Source organism: Podarcis pityusensis, assembly GCF_964106645.2.
Source record: "Podarcis pityusensis genome assembly, chromosome: 13".
NCBI classification, from domain to species: Eukaryota; Metazoa; Chordata; class Lepidosauria; order Squamata; family Lacertidae; genus Podarcis; species Podarcis pityusensis.
This window is the reverse complement of record NC_138038.1, coordinates 18,688,340-18,707,881: the sequence shown is the minus strand read 5'-3', so window position 1 is coordinate 18,707,881 and position 19,542 is coordinate 18,688,340. Positions and strand designations below refer to the sequence as shown.

Here is a 19,542-nt window from a genome sequence, read left to right as displayed (position 1 = left end):
GAGAGAGAGAGGAATTTGAGGGAGGGGGGAGCTGCGGTCAGAGCATCTACAAACTCTGTTTACCCTCACCCAAGCGTCTCTTGCTTGCTTCTTTCAAGGAAAGAAAAACTGGCAAGGCTCGGACTATGAGTGGGTTGTCATGGTCTGTATAGATCTGCCAGACATTTCTCCCGCCACTTGGACAAAAAAAAAAAAGTGAAATAAAACTTTTATATTCTTTTTTTGGCTGCCTGGACTCCAGCGAGTTTTCTGAACGGTTCAGAGCTTAGATTGCAGAGTCTCCCAATCATAATCCTAGAACTGAGAAGTATGAAGGGATGGGGAAACTGTGTTTGGAAAACTGCAGACAAACCCAGACTGGGAAATTGATACACCTATGATTTTCAAACAGCTACCGTGTGCTCGACATAGCTCTCTGGAGACAAAATGCAGCCCAAACTTAATCCTCTTGGGCCAATCTGACAGGCAGTTCTCCTATTTAACAAAAGTCTCCTTCTGACCCGAGGATCCTGATGGAAGATCATTTTTAGCAGAAATTCCACTTGGTGTCAGAGGAGAGACATTCCCACGGGATTAAGAATATAAAACAATGGTAAGAATACTGGAAGGGACGCAGATGGCACTGTGGGTTAAACCACAGAGCCTAGGGCTTGCCGATCAGAAGGTCGGCGGTTCGAATCCCCGCCACGGGGTGAGCTCCTGTTGCTCGGTCCCTGCTCCTGCCAACCTAGCAGTTCAAAAGCACGTCAAAGTGCAAGTAGATAAATAGGTACCGCTCCGGCGGGAAGGTAAACGGCGTTTCCGTGCACTGCTCTGGTTCGCCAGAAGCAGCTTAGTCATGCTGGCCACATGACCTGGAAGCTGTACGCCGGCTCCCTCGGCCAATAAAGCGAGATGAGCACTGCAACCCCAGAGTCATCCGCAACTGGACCTAACGGTTAGGGGCCCCTTTACCTTTAAGAATACTGGAAGTGGCCTTATATTCATAGAATCATAGAACTGCAGAGTTGGAAGGGACCCAAGGGTCATCTAGACCAACCCCATGCAATGGAAGAATCTCAGCTAAAGCATCCATAACAGATGGCCACCCAACCTCCGCTTAAAATACCCTCCAAGGAAGGAGAGACAACCACTTCTCTGTTCTACTCAGGTCATACTGTCAGAAAGTTCTTTCTGTGTTCAGTCAGAATTGACTTTCTTGTAATTTGAAGTGATGGGTTTGAGTCCTACCCATATTGAGTCTATCTGTCTGCCCTGATTTGCAGCAGTTCTCCAGGGTTTCAGAAAAGGACTTTCCCCCGATCCTACTTAGAACCGCCAGGGAAGCAGATGTTCTACCGCTGAGCAACTTCTCCAAAGTTCTACTGGGCCAGACACACGGTTCAGCTCCTTTAGCCTCCTATTTCTCACAATGACCAAGCGGACATGCTTCTGGGAATCCTGCAAACCATGTATATTCTCTCCCGCCCCCATATTGCCTCTGAAGGTGGTAACCCCAAAGCATCTCAGCCCCCAGGAGCTGGCGCCCCTGTTCTATCATTTCCATATTGGCCGCCTTTTCTGTAAACCAGTGTATGCAAAGATGAATCCAGATCTCCGTCTGGGTACTGATTTCATTCATTTCCAGTGCATACGTTCTTCTTGTTCTTAAAGCGCTGAGCTTTGCGGAGTGTGTGTGTGTATCATTTTACATCAAAAAAGATATAATTTCACTTCAAATTCCAGTACCCCATTTTGACCTCCCTCCCCCCCTTTCTGCAGTTGCTTATGTTCCTAATGTCTTAGCTGCAACTCCTAATTTAAGCCTAATTATTATCCCATACATTCAAGATTACTATTTTCCTACTGCATGTCTTTGCGTTAACCCTGCTAATGATTGTATCTGTTTACAATAATTTCTAAAATACCCAACAAACGATTTCCACTCTAAATTAAAAGAGTCTTGAATCGTCTTGATTTCTTAGTCTTCCAGCAAGTTTCGCCATTTCTGCATATTCCAATAGATTTGCTGCCATTCTTTTTTGATCGAGACATTGTCTTCTTTCCATTTTGGGGGGCAAATACCAAACAAGCTGCTGTGGTCGCACACGTAAATAAGTTTTTATATTTTTCAGATATCTCTAATCCCAATATCCTGAAAAGAAAAGCCTCTGGTTTCTTAGAAAAGGTTACAAGCTTTGAGGGGTTTTATGTATTTTGCCTCCATTCTTAAGGAAATCAGCCCTGAGTGCTCACTGGAAGGACAGATCCTGAAGCTGAGGCGCCAATACTTTGGCCACCTCATGAGAAGACTCCCTGGAAAAGACCCTGATGTTGGGAAAGATGGAGGGCACAAGAAGAAGGGGACAACAGAGGACGAGATGGTTGGACAGTGTTTTCGAAGCTACCAGCATGAGTTTGACCAAACTGCGGGAGGCAGTGGAAGACAGGAGTGCCTGGCGTGCTCTGGTCCATGGGGTCACGAAGAGTCGGACACGACTAAACGACTAAACAACAACAAAATGTATTTTGCCGCCGCTGTTTCTCAGTAGACATGCAGCTTGCAAAATGGCATCCATGAGTAGATTGACACACGAGGGAGATCTTTAAATGATATTGTCACTGGAAGAAATTAGACAACTGGTGAATGTCTGCCACAAATGCGAGAGCGGAGAAGGATTTGATCAGGATAATGGGGGGAGGGGGGAGAGATCTCAGTCCAGAATTTCAGAGCAGCCTTCTGCCTCTTTAATGGAGGCCGAGCCTTTTTGGGGAGGAGGACCCCCCAAGTGGTGAACAATGGGCCAAACTAAATGTTATGTTAATTTTGTGGCTTGCCCTTTTTTCTTTCAAAGGCTGTGGGTGGAAGGCTAATCCAGATCTGGACTCTGGCGTGGGGCTCGGAGGAGGAGGGGTAGAGAGACTTTCTGAAATAATGTTTTGGAAGATAATTGCCCGGGGGGGCCCCAAACTATCCATGCTTTTCATGTGAATTGGCTCTGTCGCATCCTGGTGCTTCTTTTATACTTTGAGAGCTACGCGACCGTTCAGGAGTCAGATTTTCTCTGTGACCACGCGGGAATATCTATATTCTCTTTCCCCCCAGTTTAGGTGAAGCTTTTTTCCGTCTGCGCTGCGTGCGAATCATCAGGATCGAGCAAAGGAATGTGAAAGCTTTTCCAGTCACACAGAACGCTTCATCGGAAGACCCCACAGAAAGGCTATGTTGTTAGTGAAAGGAAACAGCAATCCCAGATATGGAAAGGCAGTTATGTTTCAGCTACCTCCTCCTACCCACCCAGATTTCACCTCCAGCGTTGGGTAGCCTCAGGCAAGCCACTAATCTCTAAAGTTAAAACCATCCCATCTGTAATATGGGGGCAACATTAGCCTACCTTATAGGTTTGTTGTAAGGCTAACTGAGATAAAGAGCTGTGGACGCTCAGGAACATGCTACATTATTATAATTATTGTTTTTACTGCTAACAGGAGGAAAAGGAGCATAAGTTTTTCATCCTCAAAGATTCATAGAATTGTAGTGTTAGAAGCAGGGCCGGATTTAGGTTTGATGAGGCCCTAAGCTACTGAAGGTAACAGGGCCCTTTATATGTCCAGCTGTCCTTTGCCAACAACAAATTGTCGCTGTTTCTTGTGTTGAATATATGCTATATGGTAATTTATGGACCTAATTAGGTATCTAAAGTCATTTGCACATAACAAATAGGAGCCTACACAACACAAAACACGGTTGCTGTATGTAGGTTTTATTTTAGTTGTTTTTTATCCTATATTTTGCAAATGTACATCCAGTTTTTCCTTTAATTTTTTTGGGGGGCCCCAAGAGAGTGGAGCCCTAAGCTATAGCTTGTTTAGCTTATACATAAATCTGGCACTGGTTGGAAGGGACCACAGGTCATACCCGCTTCAATGCAAGAATCTTTAACCCAACATGGGGCTTGAACCCTTGACCGTGAGATTAAGAGCCTGGATAGCTCAGTTGGCTAGAGTGTGGTGCTGATAATGCCAAAGTTGCAGGTTTGATTCCTGCACTGCAGGAGGTTGGACTAGATGATCCTCAGGGTCCCTTCCCGCTCTACAATTCTATGCTTCTAAGAGGCTCATGCTCCACCAATGCAGCTCATCTAGGGTTTCAAGAACAGACTTGATTTCATTGTCCATTTTCAAAGTTGAAACCAGCTTTGGATAATCTAGTGCACTTACTGGGGAAGATTCACAATGTGTCTAGTTATAGCACAAAACTCTTAAACGTGCAGAGAAAGAGTTAAAAATAACTTTTGTTTTTTAAAAAAACCAGAAGCTTTTCTTTGGGGAATTATAGGGACAGAGCTACCTAAATTGTATAGAAATTTATTTGTGTATGCTACTACAGCAGCAAGAATGCTACTTGCCCAAAAGTGGAAAGAAGTCCCAGCAAAGGAAGAATGGATACAAAAACTTACGGAATATGCAGAAATGGCGAAACTTCCCGGAAGAATCAGAAATCAAGATGTTGTAAAAGGATAACAAACTTTTTACATAAAAGAATGGAAATGGTTTGTTGAATATTTACAGATCAAAACATTGGCAGGATTATGGTAACAACCTGCAGTTTCATAAGAGTATATATTTAAAGTGGATAATTCAATGAGCAAATTAAATGAATTTGGATATGCAGAAGATATTTTAAAAATACATTTAAAGGACCACAGAAAGAGGGGGAAGGAAGTCAAACTTTGAAATGTTAAATTGATTGTAAAACTAATGAAATGTATAAACTTGAAAAGTATAAATAAAAACTTTATTTTTTTAAAATAATATTTATTATTTTTCCAAAAATTTAAACACTAAGAAGACAATACAATACAATACATTAAATTAACAAAACAAAACAAAACAAAACAAAAACAATAAAATAAATCAAACAATTTCCTTATCCCATCTTGCATTCACTTATTTCCACGACCTCCTCACACCTCCCTTTTTGTATTCCACTTCTGTTAATTATTTCAGCAATTCCTTTCCATCTTCCTCTGTTTTCTATCCTATAATTATCTTAACTCATTCTAACCTTATTTTTCCTTTAATGCTCTATTAACCTATCTGTACTTAATTCCTTATAACATTTCTACTAAAGCCGTATAACTTCATTCCAACATTTTTCTAACATTCATTAATTTTACAGTATTTCTGTAAATAGCCTTTAAATTTTTTCCAATATTCTTCCACCGACTCTTCTCCCTGGTCTCGGATTCTGCCAGTCATTTCCGCCAGTTCCATATAGTCCATCAACTTCATCTGCCATTCTTCCCGGGTGGGTAAATCTTGTGTCTTCCAATATTTTGCGATGAGTATCCTTGCTGCTGTTGTTGCATACATAAAGAAAGTTCTGTCCTTCTTTGACACCAATTGGCCGACCATGCCCAGGAGAAAAGCCTCTGGTTTCTTCAAAAAGGTATATTTAAATACCTTTTTCATTTCATTATAAATCATCTCCCAGAATGTCTTAATCCTTGGGCATGTCCACCAAAGGTGAAAGAATGTGCCTTCAGTCTCGTTACATTTCCAACATTTATTTTCTTTAAAGCACAGGCTTTAAAGCACAGGCTGTCATCTTCGAAACTCTCACAGCTACGAATTGTCAGAGCGCTGGCTTCAGCATGTGGACCTGAGCTCTCCCTAGGTATTGGCTTAGCTGCCGATTAAAAGGCCAGCACAAAAGCCCCTGCAGGCAAATAGGATTGTGGATAGATGGTATAGGTAAAGGTAAAGGGACCCCTGACCATTAGGTCAAGTCGTGGCCGACTCTGGGGTTGCGCGCTCATCTCACTTTATTGGCCGAGGGAGCCGGCGTACAACTTCCGGGTCATGTGGCCAGCATGACTAAGCCGCTTCTGGCGAACCAGAGCAGCGCACGGAAACGCCGTTTACCTTCCCACCGGAGCGGTACCTATTTATCTACTTGCACTTTGACATGCTTTTGAACTTCTAGGTTGGCAGGAGCAGGGACTGAGCAACAGGAGCTCACCCCGTCGCGGGGATTCGAACTGCCGACCTTCTGATCGGCAAGTCCTGGGCACTGAGGTTTAACCCACAGCGCCACCCGTGTCCTAGAGAGATGGTAGGAAAGGGTTAATCAGAGATGCGCATGGGCACAGCATGCGAATGACATGTGCGTTTGCATTAGCATTGCATGTGACTGTCTGGATGGCAGGGATACAGGAATGGAAGATATAACACTCAAAGCAATATTACTATAGACTCAATAATTCACCGGTCAGGTGGAGTGAAGATTTACTGTGCTCAGCAAAGGACTGGTGCATATTTTATTTTTTCCCTGATCAGAGCCTGAAAAGTCATTGAGAAACAAACTATGTTACACAGCTGTTCAGGATCACATCTACACCATACCTGTCAGGAGCAAGCCAGCAGTAAATCACACCATGCAAATTGGAGTTGACCCTTTATTAGCAAGAATACGATCTGCACTATAGACTTAGTGAGCACAGCAGCTCATCGCCGGTGGTCTTGCTCCATGAAAATGCTATGTTGGTAGAGCATGAGACTCAACTTCAGGCTTGTGGGTTCAAGCCCCGGGGGGGGGGGTTAGACTCGATGGCCCTCATGGTCCCTTCCAACTCTACAGTTCTATGATTCAGTGTGACTCGAGGGTGATGAGCACCTCTGAACATGTACAGAGAACATGTACTCATTTTCCGATGGCTGATCTTTAGGTAGCGGAAACAACACCTCCGCAAACAAGAGCACGATATCGTTTCATCTGCAGATGTCCCGTGGGGTCCCATCCAATTCTACCTTTCACCAGGGGCTGAAAGAAGAGTTTCCCACTCAGGATATGGTTTTAAGTCTAGGGAACCAGCGGCCCTCCAGGTGGCGTTAGACTCCTGAACCCTCATCAACCACAGCTAAGCTGGTTAGTGGTCAGGGATGGAAGCTAGTCCTAAAACACTGGAAGCCCATCGAATTATAGAATTGTAGAGTTTGAAGGGACCCCAAGTGTCATCTAGTCCAACCCATTGCAATGCAGGAATACATAGGATGATGATAATAATAATAATAATAATAATAATAATAATAATAATAATATATTTATTCCCCACCCATCTGGCTGGGTTTCCCCAACCACTCTGGGCAGCTCCCAACAGAATATTAAAAACAAGATAAAACATTAAACTTTAAAAACTTCCCTAAACAGGGCTGCCTTCAGAAGTCGTCTAAAAATCAGATAGTTGTTTATTTCCTTGACATCTGATGGGAGGGCGTTCCACAGGGCGAGCGCCACTCCCAAGAAGGCCCTCTGCCTGGTTCCCTGTAACTTCGCTTCTCGCAGGGAGGGAACCGCCAGAAGGCCCTCATAGCTGGACCTCAGTGTCCGGGCTGGACAATGGTGGTGGAGACTCTCCTTCAGGTATACTGGGCCAAGGCTGTTTAGGGCTTTAAAGGTCAGCAGCAACACTTTCCAGGTGGAAAAATCAAAATTAGAAACAGAACTGTTAGAACCCAAAACTAAGATTTTGGCAAAGATGTATAACTTGCTGTTGAAATGGAATACTCAGGATGAAACGGTGAAATCTGCTATGATTAAATGGGCACAAGATGTTGGACATAACATAATGATGGCTGACTGGGAACAGTTATGGACCACAGGTATGAAGTTTACGGCATGCAATGCCTTAAGAGAGAATATTATGAAAATGATATACAGGTGGTACATGACCCCAGTCAAGCTCGCAAAAATCTATCATTTGCCCGATAATAAATGCTGGAAATGTAAAGAAACTGAAGGTACATTCTTTCACCTTTGGTGTATGTGCCCAAGGATTAAGGCTTTCTGGGAGATGATTTATAACGAATTGAAAAAGGTATTTAAATATACCTTCTTGAAGAAACCAGAGGCCTTTCTCCTGGGCATAGTCGGCCAATTGGTGCCAAAGAAGGATAGAACTTTTTTTATGTATGCCACAACAGCAGCAAGGATACTCATTGCAAAGTATTGGAAGACACAAGATCTACCCACTCTGGAAGAATGGCAGATGAAGGTGATGGACTATATGGAACTGGCGGAAATGACTGGCAGAATCCGAGACCAGAGAGAAGAGTCGGTGGAAGAAGATTGGAAGAAATTCAAAGACTATCTACAGAAATATTGCAAAATTAATGAATGTTAGAATGATGTTGGATAGAAAGTAAGTGGTTTTCAGCTGTAATACTATAAGGGAATATGAAAAATGGATTATTAATAGGTAAAAATTTAACGTTACAATATTTTAAGATTAAAGACTAGGAATAAACAAAGAGGGTAAGGATTTGCTGAACCAACAAATCGAACTGGAATACAAAAAAGGGAGGCGTGAGGAGGTCCGGGAAACAAGTTAATGAAAAATAAGTAATGGAAAGATTGAGTTGTTTTTAACCATTTTTATTTTGTATTTTCTTCTTTTTTTATTTTTATTTTGTAATATTTTGAAAATCTCAATAAATATCTTATAAAAAAAAAGAAGAAGAAAAAAAAGGCCAGCAGCAACACTTTAAAGGGTACTGGGAATTCCCTGCATTAGACCTAAAACCACATCTGGAGAACTCAAAAGGCTTGTTTACCATCTCTTGTCCTTCTCTCAAGTGGTGCTATCAGGCCAGGAATTGCAGGGCAGAAGTCCAGGTCACCATTCAGGGGAAGGGCCAAGGTGGTCCTCAAAGGTCCACCGGCCAGCTTACCACATTGTGGTGGCAAATAAAACAGCCTACATTACCATCTAAAGCAGCGTTGGGGAACCAGACACCTACAGAGGTTGTCGGACTCCCAACTCTTAGCATGGCCGATGGGCAGGATAACAGGAATCATAATAATTCAGTGACATCTAGAAGACACCCAACCTCGTTTCTGTACAGTGGTACCTCGGGTTACAGACGCTTCAGGTTACAGACACTTCAGGTTACAGACTCTGCTAACCCAGAAATAGTACCTTGGGTCATAGCTGTCAAGTGTCCCTTATTTGAAGGGACAGTCCCTTATTCCAGCGCCATGTCCCACTGCTGTCCCTTATTGATGGATGTCCCTTAAATGTCCCTTAAATGATGTCCCTTAAATTTCAAAGGAAGCAGCTCCTCTCCCTCCCTCCCTGCCGGCCAGGGAGAAGGGAGGCTCCAACTGTGTTGCTTGGCTGTGTTGCTCACCCAATAAGAAGTCTAAGAACGACTACGGGGGTGGAGCTTGCATGCCTTGTGTGTGGCTAGTTAATGCAAGCTGAGGGGGTTTTTGAATGCTGGACGCCATTTTGTTGCACGTGCTGCTGCAAACTTTGCAGTGCAAAGCCAGGCCGGGGAGCATTCTTAAGTTGAGGCTGCATAGGCCTTGTGGTGCATGTGATTCAGATTCTATTCAGTTGAACCTCTGGTTACAAAGTTGGTTGGACAGTGTTCTCGAAGCTACCAGCATGAGTTTGACCAGACTGCAGGAGGACAGGAAGACTGGAGTGCCTGGAACAGGTGAGGCTGCAGGTCCCTTATTTTGGCTGCTGGTCCCTTATTTTCAAGGCTGCTGGTCCCTTATTATTTTCAAATCTGTAAGGTGACAGCTATGCCTTGGGTTAAGAACTTTGCTTCAGGATGAGAACAGAAATCGCACGGCGGCAGCAGGAGGCCCCATTAGCTAAAGTGGAACCTCAGGTTAAGAACAGTTTCAGGTTAAGAACGGACCTCCAAAACAAATTAAGTTCTTAACCCAAGGTACCACTGTAAACACATTTGTGTGCAACATATAGTCCTAGCATAGCATAGTAGCAGCTGCTTCGGACCTCCTCCTTTCAAAATATAGGCTCTCTCTCCCTCCTCCATCTTTGCTGGAACCTGTCCTGATGTTTTGCATTATAGCTGCACTATATTCCCAGCTGAGATCCTAAAAGCAGATGTTTAATTTGTTCCGTTTCCCCCTCGCTGTCTCCTCTGTCCACCTTGCCCCAGACAGCTTCCCTTACCGTTTATTTATCTGGGATTGTTCTCTCTACCCTCCCCGCTCCCAACGCACGCCCCCCCCACCCCCGTTTCCTGTTTTCTTAATGAATGGGGCTCCCTGTTTGTGCAACACTTCTCCGGAAACTGTCCCCTGATAGGACGCATTGTGGTGGCCAGCTTTGCCTGGACATTTAAGCAAGCATTCCATCCCCATTGTTTCTTTCCCCCTATAGGACTCTGGTCTGCGAAGCTCTGACGATAAGAACATAATTGCAGAAACCTAGAGTGTCAGGGGTCTCTTTACCTTTAAGGGACGTGGGTGGCGCTGTGGTCTAAACCACAGACCCTAGGCCTTGCCGATCAGAAGGTCGGCAGTTCAAATCCCCGCGACAGGGTGAGCTCCCATTGCTCGGTCCCTGCTCCTGCCAACCTAGCAGTTCGAAAGCACATCAAAGTGCAAGTAGATAAATAGGTACCACTCCGGCAGGAAGGTAAACGGTGTTTCCGTGCGCTGCTCTGGTTGGCCAGAAGCTGCTTAGTCATGCTGGCCACATGACCCGGAAGTTGTCTGTGGACAAACGCCGGCTCCCTCGGCCTGAAAGCGAGATGAGCGCTGCAACTCCAGAGTCGTCCGCAACTGGACTTAACAGTCAGGGGTCCCTTTACCTTTACCTTTAGTGCGGGGGTCTGAGTCACCAAGCAGGTGTCCTATTTCGCACACACAACATGCAAACCCTTAAGGAAGTTTAACGTTCCCTATGAGTCCTTTATTAACTGTGCCTCCTGAGCAGGAAGTACTTACAACACACACACACACACACAGAGAGAGAGAGAGAGAGAGAGAGAGAGAGAGAGAGAGAGAGACGGAATCAGAGGTGCTTGGTTCTTTCCTTAGTATTATTCCACATCTTCCAAGGCTGAGTATTAAAAGCAGGGGCCAAACCTCACATTTAAAGATACAACCTGTTGCTTCACCCTGAGGCATGCCTTGGCAGCTTTGCATCTCTTTGTAGTTTAGCGTAGAGTCTGTTTTCCTTTCTCCAGGGCATTTGCGAGAAGAAAGTTAGCTACATTCCTAAATCCACCCGTGAAGCATTTTTTTTTAAAAAAAATGGGGAAATGCAGTGCAGCACCCTTGAGCATTGTTCGATTAACTCTACTGCAGTGCGAAAGCATTTTAAATGGATGCCAATTTAAATAGAATTCCTGGGGCAACCCAGTCAGATGGGCGGGGTGTTGTTGGCACAACTAGAGGCCGATCCACACACCTTTGCTTGTCCTGCCACCTTTCCCCAGGGGAAACCTGCTTTTTCCACCGAATCGGAGCAAACACCAACCAGTCTTTCTGCAAATTGACATTTGCTCTGATGCAACTGTAAAGATTTCCCCAGGGGAATCAGCAGGCCCATGAGAAATTGCTTTAGCCATGCCTAGAAATCAGGGAACAAACAGAAAACTGCACACAGCTGTTTTTTCTAGCCGCATGTACTGACCAGCATCAGTCAGCCGGAGAAAGAAAAGGATTGTAGCAAAGATGCTGAACGCATGTGCCATGCACACACCCAACAGGGAATGAAACCGCTATGCCTGATTGGCTTTTGTGGGCCCAACACACCTTTGATGCTGAGAGCAGCATGCTCCATCCCTGTAAGATGGGAAGGGAGCATAGGAATGCCATCGAGGGGCACTGCTGAAGGTGGAAGTTGCAGCGCCTCCTGCCCGGAACGAAGGCGTCAGGGCACCACCTGGTGTCAACAAATTGTAAGTGCGAAAGAGAGCACACATTCCATCCAACGAGCATTATCTCCGACAGGGTAATGGCCGGTCCTGATCCCCTGGCGACTCACCTCCCTGTCTCCCCCAAAGGTGAGCACTCCTCCTGCGAGTACTCAGGTCTCTCCTTCTCTCAGACCTTTGTCTCTGCAGCTCGGGAGACATCGGTGGGTTACTAGACCCAGCCTCCCCTGACCAAACCGGTAGTGGAGCAGCTGTAAGTGATGGCCCAGCTGAAGGCAATGAGGCAATCCCCACATCTGGAGCCAGGGCAGGCTCAGGCCCCTGACTTGGCCCAGCTGGTGCTTGTTGCAGGGGAACCTGTGCAGACTGGGACTCTTCAGAATCAGGTCCCAGACTTGGTTCAGATGCCGCCTGAGGCAAAGGATCCGATGTGGACTACGACTCCTCTGGTTCTGAGTCCGAGCCCGAGTCCCAGGCCATCACACCTGCATTGCAAGACCCTTGGCATTTCTTCCAACCCTACAATTCTATGATTCTATGAAGCAGGGTCAATCAGCATTGCCATACATTTGCTAGCATATTCGGGCAGAGAGCGATCCCGCCATTTTCATCTCTCCATCTCTGGATGAAGAGTGGGTTACAATCTGTAAACAACGCTAATCATCATCTGCCGAGCCTGGACGGCGCCCATAGCATTGGCTGTGGCCTCATGGACTGAAAATCCCTGGACATTTGAGAAATAAGGAGTGTTTGGAACCAGCCTCAGAGGCTAAAGTTATTATAGCATCCTTCCTGGAGTCGGCAGATGAAGAGAAATCGTCCCAGTGTCCTGATTTACCAGGGACAGTCCCAGAATTACAGGTGTCCTAGTTTCCCGATTTGATCCCAGATTTGTCCCACTTGCCCTTTCTGAAGGATGTCCTTATTTACGGCTGAGAAATATGTGGTGGGATTGTCTGTTAGTTAATGAATTTTGGAAACAGATTGGTATAGAAATATCAGAAATTTTGAGTTGGAAGGTGGAAATATCTAAATCAATGGTTCTTATTAGCCTGAGTAGCACTGAGTTAAAAACAAAAGAGGAATGTAAATGGGTAAAATTGATGGTAACTGCAGCCAGACAGGTTATAGCGAGTAATTGGAAAAATGCCGAAGAGCTAGGGCTGAACCAATGGAGGAAAAAATTGAATATTATTATAATTTTAGAATATCTAACTGTGAAGATACACAGAATGAAAGGGTTTAAGGTCAATGAGAAAGAGGAGGATTGGTTTGAGAAGATATTGAATTATTTGGGTAGATTTGAACAATTTGGGGCAATTAAAATGTTACAAGTTAAATAAACCTTGCGGAGCGAGGAGTGTTAATGTATATGGAATTGTACATATGGCTGATTTGAATATGTTATTATTGATTATGTATACTCAATGTATCAGCCGCCTGGGGGGGTTCACTGTTGGGTTTTGGTTGTTGGTAAAAAATAATATATATATATAAATTACGGCTGAGAAATGTTGGAGGGGATGCAATAGGGTGTCCCTCTTTTCATCCCCCTTTTTTGGGGGAGAGGAGGTCCCGGGCAAACCCCACATTCCCCCTACACACCCACAAAAGACACACATCAGAGGAGTGTAATGCCACACAAATGCTTTATTGGACACTGGTGGGTCATCTCTCCTCCCACAAGAGACAACAATCACATCAAACTTATAAAAGATGGCAACACACATCCTTCTAGCACAACTTATTTCCCCCCTTCCATCACCTGAGGTGGGCACTACCCAATGGCCGCTCAGCCCCTTCCACTTTTTCTCACTGAGGTAGCCCCTTCCCCAAATACATTAACTCTGAACCGCTCATTCCCGGCGAATGCTACACTCTCCAACATCCAGGCACTTGGAGCTTCGGCAGACAGGAGTCAACACAGTCTGCAGGGAAGCCATCGCCAAGCCCCAAGGTGCAGCCTGCTGACAGAACCGGGCTTGCTCAGAGAATGTCCCGTGGATTTCAAAACTGGACTTGCTTGCGCATAAACGGGCCTCAGCTGCACAACCCTATCCTGATGCACGTTTGCTCAGGTTTCACTTGGTTCAGGCAACCGGGCTGACTCCTGAATAAAAACGCATATATACTGTGGAATGGCAGCCCTCCATCCTAACTCGTCGTAGGCAAGTTTGCAAGCGATCCAGAGACAGCACTCCACCCTGACAAGCACTTGAAACTACCTTACACCAAACTGAAGATCCACCTTGCCCAGTGCTGTCTGTTCTGACTGGCAACAGCTCTCTCCGCAGACAGAAACTGTGGCGTGTCGAACCTGAGACTTTCGGCATGCAAAGCATGCAGTCTGTCACCAACCCAAGGCTCCTCTTCCTCCTCCCAGGCTGAAGGGGAAAGACTTGACTCCTCGCTAAAAAGGCTGGCAAGAAACAAGGCAGTGAGAGTTGGCAGTGGGGCGTTTTTTGTCATTGTTTAAGTGTGCAGGGCTCCACAGACTACGGGGAAGATGCGCTTTCGAACCCAGCGGCTCCGACTTCTAACAAAACCCATGGGCCCCGAGGTCAGGTGTTCAGAAATGCACTCTGCACGTGCTTCCGAGGGTCTTCCCACATTCCAGGCCTCCGGGTGAAATCTTGAAGGCAAGGGTGTCGCAACAGGATTTTCTGGAGGGGGGGGGCAGAGCACCGTCTATAGATGCGCTTGCGGCGGAAATAAATAAATAAATAAAGCAAGGCCACGCATTCTCATAAAAGTTGCACGGAATCAAACCTGAGTTCAAAAGAGAGTGTGAACTTCTCTCTTTGCCCACAAACTATTGCTTTTGAGCGGGTGCGGCGCTACAGCCCAGTTGCAGCTACAAGGGCAAAACAAAAAACAAAAAAACACCCTGGGTTATTCAGGTATCTATCCAGAGTGATAACCAAGGAGGGTAAGAAGTCCCTTCGCCACTAAGTCTGAGCCCAGAGAGAAAATCTAGAGAAACACACATACCGAGCGAAAGCCCAAAACCAGCTTAAAAATGAACCAGTGAGTCCCTTTTCCATTGACTTCCTGTGCCAGCTTAAAGCTGGTTTTGGGCCTCCCTTTAGACTCGTGAAACTTGAAAACTTACCCCTAGCACTCATAACAGCCAGGACTTGACTTGCTGGCCATAAACACACGCCGAAAGGTACTGTTTTGGAATTGGCTGTTTTTAGAACATTCCTCCCGAGACCCAGACAACCAGGTTTATTTCCTACTTCAGCCTAAAGCTGCACTGGGCCCTAAGGCAGCCTTTCTTGAGCTTGGGTCCCCAGATGTTGTTGGACTACAACTCCCATCATCCCTAGCTAACAGTACCAGTGGTCAGGGATGATGGGAGTTGTAGTCCAACAACATCCGGGGGCCCAAGCTCGAGAAAGGCTGCCCTAAGGGGAAGAACAGGTGCTACAAATATTCACAAGTGCAAAGGAGGCTCAGGGGAAGCCACACAGGAGAAAAGGGTGTTTCGTTAGACTGAGCTTCTTGGAGGAAACAAGGAATAGCAAAGCAGGCACTCCCATCTTTTTTTAACCGTCACAATATCCCTGCAAGGTAGGCCAGACTGAGCAACAGCGACTTTGCTTCAGTGGGGCTGGTGAACGGCGGTTTGCGCCTGGGTCTCCCTGGTCCAAATTTCCAGGACTCCGAACTTCAGGGTGTAAACACGAGGCCACATTGGTTCAACAGAAGCTAAGGGATGCCTTAAAAATGAAGCAATCCCTGCAGTTCAAATCACCCCCAGCCAGCATGGTCAGTGGTCAGGGATGATGGGAATTATAGTACAATAATAGGACTCCCAGCCCCGGTCGTGGAGCTGATAGCAGCCTGGTAACCCACACAAGGCAAAGAATGGCGAGATCAAGGATTTGAAGTCATGTTTCCCATTCCCAAATACACTTGCTGTCCTGTTTGCTGAGCTAACCTACCGGCCCCTGGAAAGACCTAGGTCTGGACCTCCTACAATGCTGGGCCCTAAAGCAAGATCTCTTTTTCTTAGCCTCTGCCGCCCCTCGCCCTGCTTCCTGCTCTTTAAGGTGGTCTTCAGATGACAACAGGGGAGTCCGGCTATGGTCATTTCATTGCAAAGCTATCTGAGTCTCATTTCCCCCCAAAAAAACCCAAATATGCAGCAGCTATCCTTCAAAAGAAATCCGCACCTCTGTGGATTTCTGCAGTGCCGTTCTCCGGCTGAAAAATGCGTACAGGAATATATGCACTGCAGGTTAAAATAACACCCAAAGAAAGGTATATTATATTAGTGTTGGGGTGGGGTGGGAAAATGCACACCAAAATACTGGTGAATTTTGGCGAGGGCTTTTGGTGTGATGAACTGAGGATTGGGAAAATGAGAAACTAAAGTGCACAAATTCATGCACCCTCGCTACAGTGGGAGGTCAAAGCCCAGCCCTTTGACCTCCCTCTACCCTGTTCCGAGACCCGAACGGAAGAGAAATGAACTGGGGAAAGAGACCCCAATAGAGCTGGTTAGGGACACTGGAAGCCGTCTTAAACATCGTCAAAGCTCTGGCCCACCCAGCTCAATACTGGCTACATGGGCTGGTAGCAGCTCTTTCTAAAGGGGAGGTCAACTCCATAATTGGAGAATTGATGGGAGAGTCATCGAACAAGTCTATAGATTCCAATACTTGGGAGTTTGGTTACAACATAACCTTAGATGGAAGGCCCATGTAGCCTATGTTACAAATAGAGCCAAAGCTATCTCCCTGGCGATCTTGCGATTCTTCTTCACCGATGGGGCCCTTCATATCCCATCGGCGTTGAAAGTCTTCAAGGCCAAGGTGATCCCGACAATTGCCTATGCCATCTCAATTTGGGGGACTTTTGTCAATCTATCTCACCTAGAGGTTATTCAAAATCAGTTTTTAAGAGGGATATTGAAACTGCCCAACTGTGTAAGTAATACAGCGTTACGCATGGAACTTAATACTGTATCCCTGGAAAACGCTCTGTGGAAGCACATACTTTGTCACTGGTTATCTCTATGGCACAATCTCCCAAACTTGTACTTGATACAATGTATGTGGAGAGATGATTTCCAGAGCCCATGGGTAAAAAATTTACAGCTGAAAATAACGGCAATGGGAATCTCCCCATCCAAATTACTAGAGCAGGACATAGTTCCAGCTAAAAGAACAGTAACCTGTAAACTAGAGGAGATGGACTTGCAGCAGAAAATGGTCTTGGGCAATGGTACCTGCTCACCTCTAAACCTTGGTTTATCACCCCTCTTAAGGCTCCCAAACTATTTGAATTCCTTAACTTCTTCGGCTCATAGATATGCCTTTGTAAAGGCAAGATTCAACACCTTCCCATCGAACATGCTGAGAAATAGATTCTCCAATGGACAGATATCGCTCTTATGTGATTGTAATTGTGGGGCACCGGAATCGTTGCATCACATAATTTTTGACTGTGCTTTTCACTCATCGGCCAGGAGCAAGTTTCTTGCCCAATATCTAAAGGGAATTGCCGATGAAACGAATGAAGCCAAACTGAGATATCTATTAAATGATGATGACCCCCTAAGATCACTCACGGTTGCCAGATTCTTGATCAGTGTCCTATCCCTAAAGAAGAGAAACGGACTCCTGTGTGGCTCGGAAAATCCCTTTAAACCATGATCTATGTTTTAGGATGTAACTAGGTGAATCACCATTGATGTCTTCTATTGATTTGTGAGCAGATGGTGATGGTTATGTTACAAATTTATTGCAACGTATGATGTTGGTCTTTTGTTTTTGTTCTGCTTTGGTTCTTGTCTGTTTTTTGTAAGTTTTGACGGTTTTAAATTTGGAGGTTCAAGTACATTATGTTGGTATGGGAAACTGTCGTGTGACGGGCCAATGGCCGTAATAAAGATCAATCCAATCTAAAGGGGAGGTCCTTTTCAGCTCTACCTGGGGACGCCAGGGACTGATCCTGGAGCCTTTTTAGACACAGGTCACGTGCTCTGCTATTGAAGGGGCTCCAACCCCGTTCCCAACACCCCAAACACAGTTGCGGTCTGCCTTTCTGCATCCTACACAATGTCTCCGACCTACTGGTGATCTGGGGTATTGCAGTTGTAGGATACCTGCAAAAGGAAGCACCCTCTGTTTCTAAGGCAGAGAAGAAGAAAAAGAGCTCAGAAAAACCCATCCAGCGAAATATCAGCTCAGCTCTGCCACATGGAGCAAACACCATGTATTTCCCGTGTAGAAGAAGACTCCTGTTTTTCCGAACCCAACATTAAGAAATCAATATTTTTGGCTTGCCAAAGCTCTTGAGCTTTTGGGGGGCAATCGCCCTCCAAGTTGTTGTTCGCCATGCTGAAAACTGTGCATAAGACAGCCCCCCGTGTAAAAGAAGGCCCCGCCCCCCTTTTTCACTCAAAAAAGTTAAGGAAAGAAAACATCGTCTTCTACACGGGAAAGTACGGTACATAGCCAAAATCAAACAGAAACAAGGAGAATTCCTACACTCAAAACAAGGTTGTGCGTACTTGAGGCCAAAGGACAGAGTACATCTTTACAGATCAGCTTATTTGAGCTCATTCGTTTCACTTCTACAATGGAGGATTTCAAAATTGCCATCACTGGAGGCGGCCAGGCAAAAAAAAAAATTGCCAATATCCCCGATTGCAGGGGTGACCCTCTGGATGTTAGTGGGACTACAATTCCCATCATCCCTTCTCACTGGCCCTGCTGGATCACATGATTCCCCATCACTGCCTTATCGGACCAGCAGACGCCATCTTTTGAATATAGCTAAGCACTGACACACACACCCCTTCACGCCAAACACATTTAGGCAGAGGCAACAACCTGGTGACTTTGTCCTACGACTCCCCGAGACGTCAGTGGCCACATGCGGCTGGTGCACCACCCGACACACTCCTGGGCATAGCATCCCAAACCGCTACCGCATTGGCCTTCAAATAACAAGCGTAGTAAATCTGCTTTGGACACACAAAAAACGTGAGTACAGCTATTATCAACGATCTATATACAAAAGGCTACTTGCCTCGATAGCGTGTTCTCAAATGGCTTTTCTTCATTGCTTGTGTGCATATTTTATATATATTATATTAGTGTATTATGTATATATATATATATATATTCTATATATCCAGATACTCATATGAAACACAGCGAATATACAAAAAGATTACATGGTTAGCAGAGTGTTTCTATCTATTTACAGTAATGCGACCTCCCCATCTCGTAATGCTCCGAGAGGTCAGACCAAGCGTGAGCGGGGGAGATATGGGGCAGCCGGTGCTTCTCTAAAAGAAAAAGGTGGGGAAAGTGTGTGTGTGTGTGTGTGTGTGTGTGTGTGGAGGCAACCGGCTCTGAGCTCCTGCCTGCTTCCCATCTGCTCTGGGTTTGCTCCCATTAGGAGCCTATTTCTCTGCTTGCTGCAGCCTCATTTGGATGAGGGAGAAGAACACCACCCAAGAGTGACGGTGCATAGAATCACAGCTAAGCAGCGGAACATGGGTAGAAGCCGAGTGGGGGTCAGGTGGCAAGCTGGGCTCAACCAGGTAGGACTCCGGGCTCCGAAAAACCTCGCAAGGTCCAAGCGTTCGAGCCAGGAGCCCAACACCCAACCAGCTTGCTTGCCCAAGGTCGGCAGCCCAGGTGGACCCTGCACAGAGACCATATGGACTAGGAACCTGACTCTGTTAAGTTACCACCCTTTGGCACATGCTGTTAGCAAGGGATGAAAGTGGTAGGTTTGGGCCAGGGGGTGGGATAGCCCTTGGCCCCTTAACATGTAAATGAAAAAAGGCCCTCCAGATTTAACCCCCAGAGGAGGAGGAGGAGGGCGGACACT

The 19,542-nt window shown here is 45.7% G+C and overlaps 1 long non-coding RNA gene across 1 annotated transcript; it reads left to right on the top strand.

Moving 5' to 3' along the window:
• The first annotated feature begins 13,993 nt into the window (after positions 1 to 13,993).
• Positions 13,994 to 19,144, top strand: LOC308462140. Its single transcript, XR_013978999.1, has 2 exons — positions 13,994 to 16,290; positions 17,608 to 19,144. It is a non-coding gene; the product is annotated as an uncharacterized lncRNA (long non-coding RNA).
• Positions 19,145 to 19,542: the final 398 nt, after the last annotated feature.